Source organism: Ovis aries, chromosome 17 (genome assembly GCF_016772045.2).
Source record: "Ovis aries strain OAR_USU_Benz2616 breed Rambouillet chromosome 17, ARS-UI_Ramb_v3.0, whole genome shotgun sequence".
Lineage (NCBI taxonomy): Eukaryota > Metazoa > Chordata > Mammalia > Artiodactyla > Bovidae > Ovis > Ovis aries.
The window spans coordinates 64,120,193-64,137,518 of record NC_056070.1 but is presented as its reverse complement, the minus strand read 5'-3'; the positions used below and the strand labels follow the sequence as shown (position 1 = coordinate 64,137,518).

Here is a 17,326-nt window from a genome sequence, read left to right as displayed (position 1 = left end):
CCCTCCCCACCCTGAGTAGCACCCTGGGTGCTGTGGAGCGTGGGCGGGGGCTAGATGGGGTTGGGATCTGCTGGGAACCTCTTCTGGCTGGAAAAAAGATTTTTCCCGCTCTTGATGTTGAGAAAGCAGCCATGGGTCACCAGGCATTTGAAGCATGTGCTAGTCAGAGGCCAAGATGGCAAATACGGCAGATGGGCTGGAGACTAGTTGCAGCAGACACAGGCTACTCCAGAAGGAAACATCAGAAACCGCCAACACTGATCCCTGTGGGGAAGCAACCTGGGTAGTTGAAGGACAGGAGGGAAGCAGATTTCCCACTGAACTTCCTTTTGAACCTGTGAACTTATGTTAAACTCTGTTCTCATTTGCCTTTCACCTGGCTCCCTCTCAGGTTTGTATCTTACTGAGCCACAGTACAAGGATCAAAACCAGAAATCAAAACGGCACGGGGGCTTCCCTGGTGGTTCAGTGAGTCTGCTTGCCAATGGATGGAGGGAGCGCAGGTTTGATCCCTGGTCCCAGAAGGTTCCACATGCTGAGTAGCAACTAAGCCCGGGAGCCGCAATTGCTGACCCCACGAACCGTAGAACCTGTGCTCTGCAACAAGAGAAGCCCAGGCATCCAGAGTGGCCCATGCTTGCCACACCTAGGGGAAAGCCCACACAGCAGTGAAGACCCCGTGCAGCCAAAAAGACAAACTGCAGTTATATTTTTTAAAAAAGGGTTTGTACAATGCTCCCTACTAAATACGAGCTTTATTCAAGTTTCTCGTTTTCCCAGTAATGGCTTTTCTGTATCAGGATCCAGGATGCCACATTACACTTTACTATGATGTCTCGTTCAAAGCTGGTCTGTGACATGTTCTCAGTCTTTCCCTTGATTTATCAATTTATGCATTTTTGGCAATACCACAGAAGCTATGTGCCCTTCTTGGTACATCATCTCAGGGAACTAAGATTACTTAGGTCCGCATGGGCTTGTGCCTGTGGATTCCAGCACCTTCTTGCTCCTGGCTGCCTCAGATCCCTCTGTCCCGACAGCCTGGCCTGGGGCTTCAAGCTCCAGCATCAGACTCAAGGATATAGCCCTCCAGAGACAGCTTACATTAAGTAACCCCTACAGGTCACCTAGCACTTCCCAGGTGGCACAGTGGTAAAGAATTCACCTACCAGTGCAGGAGATGGAGGTTCAATCCCTGGTTCAAAAAGATCCCCTGGAGTAGCAGATGGCAACCCATGTCAGTATTCTTGCCTGGAAAATTACATGGACAGAGGAGCCTGTTGGGTTACCATTGTGGGGGCGGGGGGACGAGGGAGGGTCATAAAGAGCTGGACACGACTGGGGGACTAAACAACAGACAGCAGTCACCTAAGTTCAAGTACCTGTGACAGATCCCTTACCCTCTCTGGCTGGCTGTTTCCACCTGAACCCTGACTGAGTCAGAGAAGGGACATTGGTTCAGAGCAGCTGGGTCCTTAGAGCTCAGGGCCTCCAAAGGCCGTCAGCATCAGCATCCTCCCAGCAGGCCTGCTCCAAATCCAGCTTTCTCACCTGCCCTGTAGCTGTCAGTGGAGGAGGAGGACAGACCCTTCCCAGGCTGGCACCGACAACAAAAAGCTACAACTCCCTGCTGACCCATGGGCCAAACAGGGAAACTCAGAATCAATCCTACGTAAGAATCAGATACTCTGAGCCATAGGGAGATTTTGGTAAATGGAACTCTTAGAACTGGGGTACCCTGGGGACAAAGCTGATATGGGACTCCGTAGGTGGAATCATCCCCTCCCCGGGAGGAGGGTTTGGGCCGCAGCATCCAGGGTGGGACCCTGCTCTGGAACTCAGTTGGGCAAAAGGCCACAAGTGAGCTGGGCTTGGCAATGGGCCAACTCTGCAGCTTGGGCCTCGAACAGCCACCAGGGGGCCCTGAGGCCCCGCCAGGAAGGCAGTGACTGCCCCAGGGGTGTCAGGGTGGCTGGCTGGGAGATAGGAAGAATTCAGGGTAGAGGAGCCAGAGTCTTCAGGGCAAATCCCTGTGCAAGGCAACTCGCTGTACCTATAGGAACTCTGTGCTTTGGCTCCATCTCCTCCACCTTGGGCAGCTGGAGTTCAGAGCTGCGTTGGTGTCACCTGGGACCCCCAGAGCAGGGGTTACACCACACAGGGTCGGGGGCCGGACATGGCAGGTCTTGGCCACTTGAGGATTTCTGTTACTCCTCCTCTGCTTACAGATCATGTGACCCACCAACCCCGGTTCAAGCCACAGTTTCCCCATCTGTACGATAAAGGGGTAGGCTGGAGGATCCTTCAGGTCTTAGTTGCACCACACGGGATCTCTGTTGCACCGTGAGGAATCTTGCTTTGCAGCGCATGGAATTCTCTGGTTGTGTCTCTTCAGCTCCAGAATGCGAGGGCTCAGTTGCTCCACGGTATGTGGGATCTCGGTTCCCTGACCAGGGATCGAACCCTCTTCCCCTGCGTTGCAAGGTGGATTCACAAGCATTGGACTACCAGGGAAGTTTGTAGCGTTTTATTTCTTCTTCTCAACCATGTGGTGACGTCATGAGATGAAAAAACAGGCTTGGCCGTTTGCCCAAAGCCACAGGTGACAGAGCAAGGATTCAGAGTCAGATCGATCTGATGTCAAAGCCCAGTGGTCCCGCTACTTACTGACCCTCTGCCCAGATCATAATTTTTTGGAGTCATTAGGGACAGTGTTTTCAATGGAGTGTTAAAAAAATTTCCCTGAGTTATGAATGGCTCCCCCCAGAGACATTGGAGGACATGTCTGTGTTTAGAGAGATGGCTCTTCCAAAGGCTTGTGTGAGCTCCGCTGGAGTGAAGCAGTCTCGGTAAACAACCTAAGCCCCGCCATTGACTGAGTCCCTGACCTGCATGTTTTTCATCCCCAACTCCAGGCTCCCTCTGATGATACCCAGGCCTCAGGAGAACCCGGGCAGCAGGTAAGAAATACGCTTCCTCCTTGTAAGTCCACTGGAGAAAATCCCATGAGACTCATTATTTGCTAACTCTTCCTTCTTGAAAAATGTGCCCAGAAATGAAGTCACTCTGGCAGGGTGAAGCTGTACCTGGCATACCCACCGCTGAAATCGTGTGTATCAGTTCAGCGCCCTTCGGGTTTTTCCACTTGCCAGGCCACTGAATTGCGGTCCCCTTATCTTTTCTCGGAGCACAGTGGAATGCCCTTTTGTGCGGCCTTGGCTCCCCTCCCTGCCCAGCTCTGGCTCGGATCTGGACGTGACCTTTGTCCTACAAGCCCCGCTCCCTCCACACACACACCCCAGCTGCAGAACACTCTGTAACTGTGGCACAGAGCCGATTTATGTCCTCCGCCAGTCCCCGAGACAGCCATCTGACCCTGCATGGGAACCGAGCTGTTTGGTTCTGTTTTTTTTTCCCCTGGGTCCTGAAAAATAGGAGACATTTCATCAGGTGGCATCTTCCTTTAGAGGGATTTTACAAAATCTCTTGCAGAGAGAGAAGCCAGGAGATCTTTTGAAAGTGATCGTCTTGGGCCTTCGCTGTGGGCTTGTTCCAGAAAACATTTCATAAACACCCCACCTGCTCGGGGTTAATTTTCTGCATGTGTCAGGAGGGCCAAAATGACTTTGTATTGCTGACGGCAGCTTGGGCTTTAAATGGCATCTAGGGATTTTGAAATAAAGCGAGGAATGGGATTAAAAGGAGGGGACAGAACTTTTCCCACTTTGCCTGGCTTATGCTTGCTCTTCAGAGCCTTGGAAGTGGAGTGCCCCGGGGATATTTTTAAACAGCAGGAGCTAGTTCATCTGAAAGTGACATTTATAGTCCCCACAGTGAGCAGCTGGCTAGCTGACATTCAGGTCCACAGCAAAAAGGGAACCTGGAAAATTCAGCCTGGATGCCCAGTTGAAAGGACTTGGGGAAAGGAAAGAGGCAGAGATAAGTGGTAAGTGAGCTCTCCTCTCCCTGGGGTCATTGACCACACAGCCAGTGTCCAGGTGAACAGGAATTTAACACGTAGTGAGGGCAGCCTCTGGACAGAAGCATGGCTGGTTGTGAGAAGCTGATGTAAAGGGCTGGAAATGTGGCGTAGATGAAGGACCTTTCTTTGCTTCTATAAATGGTTATGTTGCTGGGGATCCCTGTGCAAACTTTCATCAGTTCCCCAAACCAAGAGTTTAGGCTTAACTAAAAGGCAAGGGGGGAGATTTTTGACTCCCAAAGCTTCTGTCTTCAGGACGAGAATTCTGTTTCGTATAGATGTCTGATTTCTCAAGCTTGCTCATTTTTTTTTTTTTAATGCAGATTCTTAAGAGTCAAGCATTTCTGGTGTCCTCTGTGGCTAGAAAGACATGATTTTGTTTCATTTTTAAAAAGCGTAGTACCAAGGAAGTCTTGAATCAAGCACGCAGTAAAATAGGGCTCCTCCTTGAACCATCCTTCGGTCTGTCTCTCCTCCTTCCAGGGAGCCTTACCTTTAACAGTGCACATGTGTGCGTGCTCAGTTGCTTCAGTGTCTGGCTCTTTGTGACCCTGTGGACCATACACCGCCAGGCTCCTCTGGCCTTGGGATTCTCCAGGCAAGAACACTGGAGTGGGTCGCCATGCCCACTTCCAGGGGATCTTCCCAACCCAGGGATCGAACTTGAGTCTCTTACATCTCCTGCACAGGCAGGTGGGTTCTTTACCACTAGCGCCACCTGGGAAGCCCCTTTACAATGCACAGACCTTATGTCCTTCAGACTTTTTGTTCTGAAAATGCACTGTGTTCTCGATCCTGTCTCTCACGTCAGTCATTACTGTTATTTTGACACACACAGGCACGACTGAGGGGGAGTTCCCAGGAAGCAGGTCTTTTTCAGTTTAAAAACTGGAAGGTATAGACATTGTTTTCTAAATAATTTTTGCTTCTAACAGTGTCTTGGGGCATCTTTTCCAAGATGCGATTTCTTTACTGACTGACCTCTCCAGGTTTTAAATGGAAAGACCCAGCCCATCCTAAGTGATCAGAGTTGCAAGCATCCCCAGATCGTGACTTTATTTGAAGAGCTCTGGGAAGACGTTTTGTATTCATGCAAGAGAGTTTTATGTGCCCTTGCTTGGGTGTTGCGTGAACTCCCTCAGCCTCTTGTTACCTTCAGATCTGAGATAGAAATTAGAGTATGACTTTATACCAGATACTTGATCTTTATGGGGAAATAAACACTATAATTTCCCAGGTAGCTCAGTGGTAAAGAATCCATCAGCCAATGCAGGAGACCCAGGTTTGATCCCTGGGAGTGGGTCGGGAAGATCCCCTGGAGAAGGAAATGGCAATTCACTCCAGTATTCTTTTTTTTTTTTAATTATACTTGTTTATTTTTAGTTGACTGATGATCACGTCACAATATTGGTTTGATTTCTGCCATACATCAGCATGAGTTAGCCATAGGTGTACATGTGTCTCCTCCCTCAAACCTTCCTCCTGCCTCCCCACCCTTCCCCACCCCTCTGGGTTCCTACAAAGTCCTGGTTTGAGTCCCCTGAGTCATACAGCAAATTTTCATTGGCTGTTTTACATATGGTAGAGTATATGTTTCCATGCTCCTCTCTCCATGCATCTCACTGCATAATAGGCTCTGGGTTCATCTACCTCGTTAGAACTGACTCGACTGCTCTTTTTTATGGCTGAGTAGTATTCCGTTGTATATATGTACACTGCCTTCTTTATGCATTCATCTGTCGATTGACATCTAGGTTGCTTCCGTGTCCTAGCTATTGTAAATAGTGCTGCAGTGAACATCGGATGTGTCTTTCCCAATTTGGTTCCTCAGGGTATTTGCCTAGGAGTGGTACTGCTGTGCCATATGGTGGTTTTATTCCTAGTTTTTTAAGGAATCTCCATACTGTCTTCATAGTGGCTGTATCAGTTTACATTCCCACCAGCAGTACAAGAAGATTCCTTTTTCTCCACACCCTCTCCAGCACTTGCTGTCTGTGGATTTTTGGATGATGGCCATTCTGACCTGGTGTGCCACTCCATTGTTCTTGCTGGGAAATCCCACGGCCAGACGAGCCTGGCGGGCTGCAGTCCAGGGGGGCGCAAGTCTTGGACATGACTCAGTGACTGTGTGTGTATTCTAGCTGCTTCAGTCATGTCCAGATTTTTGTGACCCCATGGACTGTAGCCCATCAGGCTCCTCTGTCTGTGGGAGTCTCCAGGCAAGAATACTGGAGTGGGTTGCCCTTTCCTCCTCCAGGGATCTTCCTGACTCAGGGATCGAACCTGCGTCTCTTTTTCAGTCTCCTGCATTGGCAGGTGGGTTCTTTACCACTAATGCCACCTGGGGAGCCCCTTGACTACTCAGGTTCTAATCAGTAGGCTGGGTGCCTTCCATCTTGCTTTGTGTATTTTTAAACTTTTTAGTACAACAAATGGGCTTTTTTGGGAAACGCATTCAGAGGTAGCGTGAATAGCACAGCAAGCCCTAGGCATTCACCACCGCCTTCAGTAGCGGTCGGCCTTCCGCTCTTGTAGTTTCTCCTCCGCACACATACACCTTCCCCTCCTGTATTTTCCTCCAACATTTTATTATGAACATTTTCAGACATACAACAACATTGAGAGAAAGTTAGAGTGAACACTCATACACCCACCACTTAGATTCTGCCATTAACAGATTTATTATACTTGCTTCATCACACGTCTGTCTATCTACGCTTTTTACACATTTCTTTTTTTTGGCCGAGATCTTAATTTCCTGACCAGGGATCGAACCTGGGTCCCCTGCATTGTGAGTATGGAATCTTAACCACTGGACCGCCAGGGAAGTCCTGTACACATTTCTTAGAAATTGTAGTCTTCAATACCTTTCCCCTTGAATACTTCAGTAACTCGAGTTACTGAGTAACTCAGGTTACTATCATTAACTCAAGTTCCGTTTCTCTGGCGTATTTTCAAACAAATCTCAGAGCCAGATAAATACTTTAGTACATTGCTCTAAAAGAGATGAGGACTTTTTACCAAAGCCATTGCCAAGACTTTCCTGGTGGTCCAGTGGCTAAGGCTCCACCCTTCTAATGCAGGGGGCCCAGGTTCAGTCCCTGGTCGGGGAACTAGATCCCACACGCTGCCAGTAAGAGTTTGCAAGTTGCAGCTAAAGAGCTGGCACAGCCAGTTAAATGAGTAAAAATATAAAGCCATTGCCATGATTATCTACCTCAAGTGCAGCTAACGCTGTTTCCTTTATCCAGTATCCAGCTCATGCTCAGTGTCCTCCAGTCATCTCAAAGATTTTGTCTTTGAGGTTGTTTTGTTCAAATCAGGACCCACGAAAGGTCCTAGTAAGTTTCTTTTCACCTATAGTAGTCACTACCCTTCTTTATTAAATGACAGTTGCTTATTGAAGAAATGGAATCCTGTGTCCTGTAGAATTTTCCCCATGCTGGATTTGGCTGATTAAGCTGAATAAACACCCTCAAGGCATCATGTGGCAAGCTTCTCTGTCCTTAATAAAGCATTAAGTCTAGAGTCCTGGATGAACTCAGGTCCAAATTAGAGCTGTTGCTGTATACTTCTCATTGTGTCCTGTCGAGAAGAACAGAATGTCTGATTATCCCACTTGCAGTGATATTGACTCATCACGGAGTCTGGGGATAACCTGATCTCTGCTGTGAAATTCCTCTTCAACCTTTCCCCAGATGGCTTTACAAGTCACCGATGGTCGGAGCCTGGGACATTATTATTTCGTTTATGGTTGTGAATCATGGTTTCCTATTGCCATCAATCATTCCGCATTTATGAGCCATCCCTGTTCTATAACTTAGAACTTTCACCCACCGTTTGGTAACCTTGAAGTATACAGGGTCTTTTCCTACAGCAAAGGCAGGAGAGATGCTCAATCACATCCCTTTTTTTGGTAATTCAGTTTCCAAAGTAATAAATGGTGCCACGGCAACCTTCCAAGGTGTCAGTGAGGGGCAGGGTTTGTGTTTGTCTTCATAACATTATGACCTCATGATTTTTAAAAATGTCAATATATTTGACGTATTTCAATCCACTGCAATTGTCTTACAATTTTTGGCCCTAAGTATCTTTTTCTTGACAGGGAAGCCCGTTCAGGGTGTACCTGCTGTGTTTACAAGTCTGCCCCAGCCCTGGAGTCAGTCATTTCTCCAAGGGGTCCTGGTTCCTTTTAGTGGGAAATACACTTAGAAATCATTATCTGGACATCAGGGAAGTTCGTGACTGTATGACACGATTCCCGTGGTTGCTCTGTTCGTAATGGACTGGAGAGACATGACTGGGGGCAGGTAGATGGGTCAGGAGGCTGGCACACTGGTCCCCGTGAGAGGGAACTGTGGCTTAAAGTTGGTCTTAGGCAGAGCACTTAGCATAAGGCTTGAAGCATCCTGGGAAATGCAGCCAATGGGCAATGCATAAAAGAAACATGCTTTCATGATTTGCATTGTTTGTATATTAGTGAATTGAAACCTTACCAAAACTCTCTGAGGAAGGCATTCTTGCCATCCCCATCGAATCCTCAAGAAAACCAAAGCTCAGAGAGGTGAGGAAACTTGCTCAAGATCATGCAGGAAATAAAGAGCAGAAATCTCGAATCTAGCATCTCCAGATCCAGTACTTCAACCAATACACTGTGTTGCCCATAGGTGTCATTATTTCAAACTCAAAAAGAAAAAAGAAAAACCTAGATTAATTTCTGGCACTAAACCTGATCCCTCATCAGTGAGGCCGACTTACTTATACTTCATGAGATTGTAAACCGGGATTCCAGGGTGAGAAGGATGGGTCCCAAGGGCAGAGTCAACCGTCAGACCTTGTCCCTGCCCCCTGGCATTTCTGTGTGGCTGCACGTTAGCAGGAAGTGGCCCTTGAGACCGCTGCTGCTACTGTTGTCTGTACAGCCTACGAGCTCTTCTAAGCATCCTCATTATTTATGCAGGCTTTGGTATATTCCAGAATGAGAAAGCCGAGGTCCCAAGACTCAGGTACACACCGTTAAAGGGTTTTGGGGTGAGGGCACCAGGGCTCGAGCCCCCAGACTCTGACTCTGTGTCTATAGCCAGTTTTTTGTTTTCAGTCCGGAAGGGACAGGACAGAGGAGAGGTTACTTCTTTTTAGGGAGGTGAGTCACCCGTCTGTGGGGCGCAATCGATTCAGCTCTAAAGTTGGCAACTGCATTTCCAAAGCTGGCAGGAAGCATGGGGGCAGCCTTGAAAGTGAACCGCAGTCCCCAGGGTGGTGTATGGCTCAGATGGGAAGGAGGTGCCCCCCCCCCGGCCCCCGCCCCGAGTTACACCGCTGCCTTCCAGGCTGGATGCTGCAGTGGCCCCGCCCGGGGACCAGCCTGAGTGGAGGCGCTCAGCCAACAGAGCCAGGGGTGATGGGAGGAAGAAGTCCCCATCACACAACAGCTCCGCAGCGGGGAAAACAATGTATTGGATCCCCGGCCCCCAAGGCAGGGGCCAGCCTTCATTTACATCAGGCTAAACAGTCTGCCTGTGGCTTCCCAGGTAGGTCAGTGATCAAGAATCCGCCTACCAAGCAGGAGACGTGGGTTCCATCTCTAGGTCGGGAAGATCCCCTGGAGGAGGAAATGGCAACCCACTCCAGGATTCTTGCCTGGAAAATCCTGTGGACTGACGGGTGACAGTCCATGGGGTCGCAAAGGGTCAGATACAACTTAGCGACTAAACAACAGCAAACAACTCACCCACCCCGTGAGTGCATTTAATCGCCCCGGTGGGCTGCTGAGGTTGGGGAAACTAAGGCTCGGGTTACCCACTTTGCTTGTAGGTAGGTGGCAGAGCTGAGATTCCTGCCGGGGTGGCCTGGCTATAGCATCTTCTCTAGGCTCTCTCCATAGCTCCAGCCCTTTCCAGCTCCAAGAAGGAGGTGTGGCCCCCACCTTGCTCACCGACCCTGTCTGCTACCCGCCCCCCCCGCCCCCACCCCCCCCCGCACCCTTTTCTCAGTGCCAGGCCAACCGTGTAGGGTTCCTGGAGAGATTCTGTCTCCTCCTGATCCTGTACCTCTGCCTGGTGAAGTCACATGCCTTCCGTCTCAGCTGAGATATCCCTGAGAAAGCTTTCCCTCACCTCTAAGACTAAGGCAGGGCCCCTGCTTCATGCATTTCGAGTGCTTCTTCTTGGTTGCGATTCTCCTGCTTGTGCCCTTACTTTGCTCTGAGATCTTAACTTGCTTCCCACTGAGAGTGTAAACCCTCCCTGGGCGGGACCATTCCCGCTCTGTTTGCTCCATATCCATGACAACCGGCACCTCACCTGTGCCCAGGAATTATCTGCTCATGATGAGTGATGGTTGAAGAATGCAAATTCCCGGCACAGAAGGAAGAGAGGGGAAGGAGGCTAGAGTTCCATCTGGAAGGTGGAGGGGACCTCAGGTGTGCAGAACAGTCAGCTTCTGCAGTTTCTATAGGAATGACGCCAGTGAGACAGGATCAGGACAGATGAGCCCGATAGACCTCTGAGCTCACAGAGGAAGTTTTCCTCTGGAGGTGGGGGATCTCTGCTCTTACATTCCTCCAAGACAAGGGCCAATCTGGAAACATTCAGGCTGGTTTTGCCTGGCCCTCCCTCCCACGCAGGTCCACCCCATCCAAAGCTGGACTTGTCTCCCCAGGTGTAAATCCAGCACCTGCCATGTAACAGGCACCAGGGACGTGCCCCTTTCAAGGTCAGCAGTCCCAGAGGACCCTGGGACTTCTGGTGTCTGAGCCTTTGCCTGACTGCAGGGAGAACTGAAGTGTACAGACTTCTCAAATGTGTTTTCCTGCTGGAAGCTGGGCTCTCACATTGGTGGCCCCTGAGGCCTCACACCTGCTCGGTTCTAGGACCAACTGGGTGTTGGTATTTCAGGCTTGCTCCATCAGTGTTTGCTAAGATTCTCCAGAGGCCTAGGTGTTCTGATAGGTGACAAGTTTCAGAACTGCTGGCCCTCCCCATGTCTCTTCCAGGCTTTCTGATTCCATCCATCCAAGAGGGTGGCCAGTTAATCAATTGAATCAATAGTTTGCTCACCTCCCTCTCTTAGGAGTCTAGGCTTTGGAGTCAGGCAGAACAAGGCTGGGTTCTATGCACCTCCAAAGCTGTATGACTTTGGGAAAGTCACTCCCCCTCTCTGGGCACTGGATTCTCATGCCTGATCTGTGAAATGTGATAAGATACTTTCCTTGTAGGACTACATGAGGAGTAAACAAGATCCTGAATGCAGGATGCTCATTATAATGGGAGGGGTGAGAAGTGAAGTTGCTCAGTCGTGTGCGACTCTTTGAGATCCTGACTGCAGCCTACCAGGCTCCTCCATCCGTGGAATTTTCCAGGCAAGAGTACTGAAGTAGGTTGCCATTTCCTTCTCCAGGGGATCTTCCCGACCCAGGGATCGAACCCAGGTCTCCTGCATTGCAGGCAGATGCTTTACCCTCTGAGCCGCCAGGGAAGCCCCATAATGGGAGGGGTAGCTGTTGTTGTTTATTAGCTGTTGTTCGTAGCTGAGGAATAGCAGAGCACAGAGTCTGTGCCCAGAGGTGGAGGCTGCAGCTCTCTTGCTGTTCTTCTGGGGCAAGGAAGTGTGGACGCAGCACTGGTGCCCTCAGCCACAGTCGCAGGGAAAGGTGAGGTTTGCAGATTATACAGCCGGTGTGATTTCTCAAGTCTCCCCATTTGTACGGAGCTATACCTGAATATCTTCTTCAGATGCAAACATTCTAAAGAACACAAATGATTGTCCCTTCACAATAGAACCATTCTGCTAGTTACTGCTCCCGGTTGAGTGGCTTTGGCCGAGTTCCCATCTTCAGACAGTAGAGTTAGAAATTTGCCATCCAGCAGGTGTCGAGGGCAAATTCTCTATGAGATTTCCTGCTCCCTTGGCAACCTGGTGAACTCCTATTCCTCCTTCAAAGGCCCAGAGCAGATGTCACCTCTTTAATTTTTCTCCTGTCCATCTCCACACCTAGAAGGAGTTCTTTCCTAACTGCCTTCCACAGACTTCCCTGGTGCTCCAGTGGTTGAGTCTGCCTTCCAATGCAGACAGCATGAGTTCCATCCCTGATTAGGGAACTAAGATACCACATGCCACACAGTGCAGCCAAAAAAAAGAAAGAAAGAAAGTGAACTGCCTTCCAGATGTGACTTTCCTGATTCCGGGATTCTAGTGGCTACATCTTGATTTTAAAGGTTATTTTTCCCTTTGGTTAGAACTCTCCTGTCTCTCCCAAAACCTTTTCCAGGAGAAGAACCCTCAAGCCTAGAGAAGTCGTTTTGTTATTTATTTCTTGTTGCATTTTAGTTTCTTAAAGACGTGGATGCAGAGATTTAAAAACAAACCCAGGGCTCTAAAAACCCAAGCAGCGCCCCCAACAGTCACTTCTCAGGTCCGGGGTTTTAGGACCTTCCTCGGGGCTTATGGAGGGAAATTGTGCACAGAGAGCAGAGGGCATGAAGATTAGGAGTCCTAGCGGTGTGCGCCTGGCAGGCGATGGGGCCCACAGAAGGTGAGGAAAAGGCGGTGTCTCTGTAGAGGGCTTCAGGGGCCCCTCGTGATGAGACCACGTGTGTGAAGCTCTCAGGACTGTGGCTGCACGCTCAGAAAACGATGCTGGCAGGAAGACACGCCCCTCTGATCTATTAGGGATAAACTTCCTCTCCCATACCACTGTCTCTGGGACTTCCCTGCCCATCCAGTGGTCAAGACCCTGCACTGCCCATGCAGGGGGCGTGGGTTTGATCCCTGGTCAGGGAACTAAGATCCCACAGCCGCAAAAAAAAAAAAAAAAAAAATTAAAAACCCCAAATAAATATAAAATAAAATTAAGAATCTCATCTCTCTGAATAACATAAAAAGTCATACACACACACACAGAGTTCTCAGGACCATCTCTGTTGGGTCAGGGAGCAGACAGAATTTAATTAACAGAAGTGAATTCAGCCTGACTTAACATCTGCTGCAGCCCCACAGATGGCCTCCTCTTTGGAAGAAACCACCTGCCGCACAGGCCTGCAAAGCTGAAGAGGGTCCAGGGAATATCTCTCTGTGAGGATCTTCCTGTCCCACCTGGGCACCTGAGCAGTGTCGGACTGGGGCCACAACCTGTGTAGAAACACCCAGTCTGTTCTGTCCCTTGGTGGAGGAGAATCCCTGCTCAGCATCACCAGCTGTCTTCTTTCCATTTTGGTTCAGCAAGAAGGGGAGGGTGGTGTTTGACAGGTCTCGGTTGATCCTACCAGTAATCCTATGACATGCATGAAGCTGGGGATTTTCCCTCCTTTTCTTGATGAGGAAACAGATTCAGAGAGGGGACAGGATTCATCAGAGACAACCCTCTGGGTGGCAGAGTGTCACCAGGTGGTGATCCATCCTGCCTGAGGCTCTCTGCTTGGATCAACTGTGCCAAGCGCCCTGCCTGAGAGACCGCTCTGGATTCTCAACGCCTCCTTCTGGGAGCCGCACCCTGACACTGTTTTGCCGATGAGCATGCTGAAGCGCCTTCGCCCAGAGCTCACCCTGTGTGAGGTGAGAACCCACATTGGTGTCCAGGGCACCCACCAAGGTACCTGAGGACAGTGGGTCTTTACAGTGACTATTGTCCCACACTGGCCTGGAGCGGGAGATCTTGGTGCCACTCACGGCAGTGCCATTAATTTCACATGTGACCTCTGGCCTCTGCTCACCTACCAAGCAAGCACACTGGACCTGCCAAGTGTCCCCCTCTCAGGCTGGCAGGTGGAAACCTGAGTGGCTTATGGGGAAACACAGGGTGACCTGTGAAACCCCAAACCTAAAGGCCAGAGTGCAGGGTGAATTATCTACTGGCAGGTTGGCCACCTTGGCGGCCTGGCACAGCTTCCTCTATCACTGTTCAGTTCAGTTCCGTCGCTCAATCGTGTCCGACTCTTTGCGACCCCATGAATCCCAGGACGTCAGGCCTCCCTGTCCATCACCAACTCCCGGAGTTCACTCAGACTTACGTCCATCTAGTCAGTGATGCCATCCAGCCATCTCATCCTCTGTCGTCCCCTTCTCCTCCTGCCCCCAGTCCCTCCCAGCATCAGAGTCTTTTCCAGTGAGTCAAACTCTTCTCATGAGGTGGCCAAAGTATGGAAGTTTCAGCTTTAGCATCATTCCCTCCAAAGAAATCCGAGGGCTGATCTCCTTCAGAATGCACTGGTTGGATCTCCTTGCCGTCCAAGGGACTCTCAAGAGTCTTCTCCAACACCACAGTTCAAAAGCATCAATTCTTCGGTGCTCAGCTTTCTTCACAGTCCAACTCTCACATCCATACATGACCACTGGAAAACCCATAGCCTTGACTAGACAGACCTTTGTTGGCAAGGTAATGTCTCTGCTTTTCAATATGCTATCTAGGTTGGTCATAGCTTTTCTTCCAAGGAGTAGGCGTCTTTTAATTTCATGGCTGCAGTCACCATCTGCAGTGATTTTGGAGCCCCCAAAAATAAAGTCTGACACTGTTTCTACTGTTTCCCCAACTATTTCCCATGAGGTGATGGGACCGGATGCCATGATCTTTGTTTTCTGAATGTTGAGCTTTAAGCGAACTTTTTCACTCTCCTCTTTCACTTTCATTAAGAGGCTTTTGAGTTCCTCTTCACTTTCTGCCATAAGGGTGGTGTCATCTGCATATCTGAGGTGATTGATATTTCTCCCGGCAATCTTGATTCCAGCTTGTGTTTCTTCCAGCCCAGCGTTTCTCATGATGTACTCTGCATATAAGTTAAATAAGCAGGGTAACAATATACAGCCTTGACGTACTCCTTTTCCTATTTGGAACCAGTCTGTTGTTCCATGTCCAGTTCTAACTGTTGCTTCCTGACCTGCATATAGGTTTCTCAAGAAGCAGGTCAGGTGCTCTGGTATTCCCATCTCTTTCAGAATTTTCCACAGCTTATTGTGATCCACATGGTCAAAGGCTTTGGCATAGTCAATAAAGCAGAAATAGATGTTCTTCTGGAACTTTCTTGCTTTTTCCATGATCCAGTGGGTGTTGGCAATTTGATCTCTGGTTCCTCTGCCTTTTCTAAAACCAGCTTGAACATCTGGAAGTTCACAGTTCATGTATTGCTAAAGCCTGGCTTGGAGAATGTTGAGCATTACTTTACTAGCGTGTGAGATAAGTGCAATTGTGCGGTAGTTTGACCATTCTTTTGCATTGCTTTTCTTTGGAGTTGGAATGAAAACTGACCTTTTCCAGTCGAGTGGCCACTGCTGAGTTTTCCAAATTTGCTGGCATATTGAGTGCAGCACTTCACAGCATCACCTTTCAGGATTTGAAATAGCTCAACTGGAATTCCATCACTTCCGCTAGCTTTGTTTGTAGTGATGCTTTCTAAGGCCCACTTGACTTCATATTCCAGGATGTCTGGCTCTAGGTGAGTGATCACACCATTGTGATTATCTGGGTCATGAAGATCTTTTTTGTACAGTTCTTCTGTGTATTCTTGTCACCTCTTCTTAATATCTTCTGCTTCTGTTAGGTCCATACCATTTGTGTCCTTTATCGAGCCCATCTTTGCATGAAATATTCCTTTGGTATCTCTAATTTTCTTGATGAGATCTCTAGTCTTTCCCATTCTGTTGTTTTCCTCTATTTCTTTGCATTGATTGCTGAGGAAGGCTTTCTTATCTCTCCTTGCTATTCTTTGGAACTCTGCATTCAGATGCTTATATCTTTCCTTTTCTCCTTTGCTTTTTGCTTCTCTTCTTTTCTATTTGTAAGGCCTCCCCAGACAGCCATTTTGCTTTTTTGCATTTCTTTTCCATGGGGATGGTCTTGATCCCTATCTCCTGTACAATGTCACAAACCTCATTCCATAGTTCATCAGGCACTCTATCTATCAGATCTAGGCCCTTGAATCTATTTCTCACTTCCACTGTATAATCATAAAGGATTTGATTTAGGTCATACCTGAATGGTCTAGTGGTTTTCCCTACTTTCTTCAATTTAAAGTCTGAATTTGGTAATAAGGAGTTCATGATCTGAGCCACAGTCAGCTCCTGGTCTTGTTTTTGTTGACTGTATAGAGCTTCTCCATCTTTGGCTGCAAAGAATATAATCAATCTGATTTTGGTGTTGACCATCTGGTGATGTCCATGTGTAGAGTCTTCTCTTGTGTGGTTGGAAGCGGGTGTTTGCTAGGACCAGTGCATTTTCTTGGCAAAACTCTTATTAGTCTTTGCCCTGCTTCATTCTGTATTCCAAGGAGGATGTTGCATCCTCGCCTGCTAGCCTGAGGGGCCTTGGACTTCATCCTGATGTTTTAGCTTCTGTTTCCATCAAGCTCACCTTGGCCAAACCCAGGTTGTACTGGGACAGACACCTCCTACCAGGTGTCTGACAGATGAACGCATGGGAGCAAGAAGCTGGCATGATTAGGGGAGTGTTTTCTGTTTAATTTTGGCTGCACTGGGTCTTCCTTGTGGCTCTCGGGTTTTCTGTAGTTGTGGTATGCAAGCTTAGTTGCCCCTTGGTATATGCGATCTAAGTTCCCTCACCAGGGATGGAACCTGTGTCCCTTGCATTGGGAGGTGGATTCTTAACCACTGGAACCCCTGGGAAGTCCCTACAGGAGTATTTAAAACTCTAGAGACTTGGAGTTGGGCGAGAGGGTGTGAGATTGCATGAGCAGTGAAGCAGGCTCTAATTCCAGGATGGTGGGAATCCGGAGGGAGGTGGCCCTGTGGCTCCTAGAGCCGCTGAGAGCACAGACAGCTTCTTAAGTACTCGAGTTTGAATCTGCAGGGGGGAAGGGCAAGGACCTTGGCGAATGGCTTATATTTACAGATGGCAGATAAGGGCACCTGACTTGGGAGAAAGCTCACTCGTGTACAGCATGGGCTGGTCCAAACTCCTCCCCCACCCTGGCCTGATGCATGACACCAGGCTCCTGCTGAAACAGGACACTGCACAGCCCGCGTCCCTTAGTCACCCCGTGGGCGCCTGTTGGACCCACATGAGAATGGAGCCGGCTGCCCGGCAGCGGGGGTAAGTTACAGTGAGTGCTCAGGAGTTCATCTCTGTGGGAAGGGAACGGATGGCTGATTTAACACTGACTTGCTGCCCTTCTCTGTCCCTCGAAGGCCCAGCCAGGTATGGTTGGGTGTGTTGCGGCAGGGGAGGGTGGGGGAGAGCTGGAAAACAAATCCCTGACCCGTCTCCCTCTCCAGCCCCGTCTAGCCACCAGCCAGCAGCTGTTGGAAGCGAGCGGTTTCCTGCCTGTGTTACGGTCAAGGCCACGATTGCCCTGGCACCAAGCAGCTGTTGCTTGTTTTCGGTTTGCAAGAAACAAA

At 49.2% G+C, this 17,326-nt stretch overlaps 1 protein-coding gene across 4 annotated transcripts in view; it reads left to right on the top strand.

The window, feature by feature from the left end:
• The first annotated feature begins 3,832 nt into the window (after positions 1–3,832).
• The window catches only part of ACACB (acetyl-CoA carboxylase beta), a 132,744-nt gene continuing 119,250 nt past the window's right edge, over positions 3,833–17,326 (top strand). For 3 of the 4 annotated variants that reach the window (XM_060401291.1, XM_027956647.2, XM_060401292.1), the window contains exon 1: positions 3,833–3,946. The gene's annotated coding sequence lies outside the window, so the exon portion shown is untranslated. Of the gene's footprint in view, positions 5,284–9,570; positions 17,022–17,326 lie in introns of all 4 variants that reach the window. The other variant, XM_060401290.1, reaches the window with a different exon arrangement.